Genomic DNA, 447 nt, shown 5'->3' on the forward strand with positions numbered 1-447 from the left:
GCTGGTGGGGGATTCTCCTAATAGTGCTTAACTCTTAACGCCCTGATAAATCCTACAAACTTGGGGCTTCTCCAAATCGCACTTTGATATGTACAACCTGATAAACCGGGGAAGGGGTGTTCTCCTAACAAAACTGGGCTCCATACACCCCAATTAATCATATGCTGGTGGTGGGTTAGTACAGCCCAAACGTTTTAGTTTTAGTTTTGGATAGAGCTGGACCATGCAAATCATTCTTTCACGTCCCATGGCCCATGTGGACAGCCAGAACCCAATAGTGTACATAGTGCAAAGATAGCCCAATATTATAGAGCCATTTATTCCAAACTGCATAACTATACAAGGCATAGTGGGAGGGGAATAAAAGAACCAAATCCCTCCAACCCAACCAGTGGACAGCACAGTAAAGCCTTTCGTAGAACAGAAGGTATTTACATGTTTCATATA

The 447-nt window shown here is 43.4% G+C and overlaps 1 protein-coding gene across 1 annotated transcript in view; it reads right to left on the reverse strand.

The window, feature by feature from the left end:
• LOC108801930 (parathyroid hormone/parathyroid hormone-related peptide receptor-like) overlaps positions 1–447 on the reverse strand; it is a 118,111-nt gene that overhangs the window by 92,802 nt on the left and 24,862 nt on the right. The window lies entirely within an intron of this gene.

Source organism: Nanorana parkeri, unplaced genomic scaffold (genome assembly GCF_000935625.1).
Source record: "Nanorana parkeri isolate BGI_ZX_2015 unplaced genomic scaffold, ASM93562v1 scaffold2563, whole genome shotgun sequence".
Lineage (NCBI taxonomy): Eukaryota > Metazoa > Chordata > Amphibia > Anura > Dicroglossidae > Nanorana > Nanorana parkeri.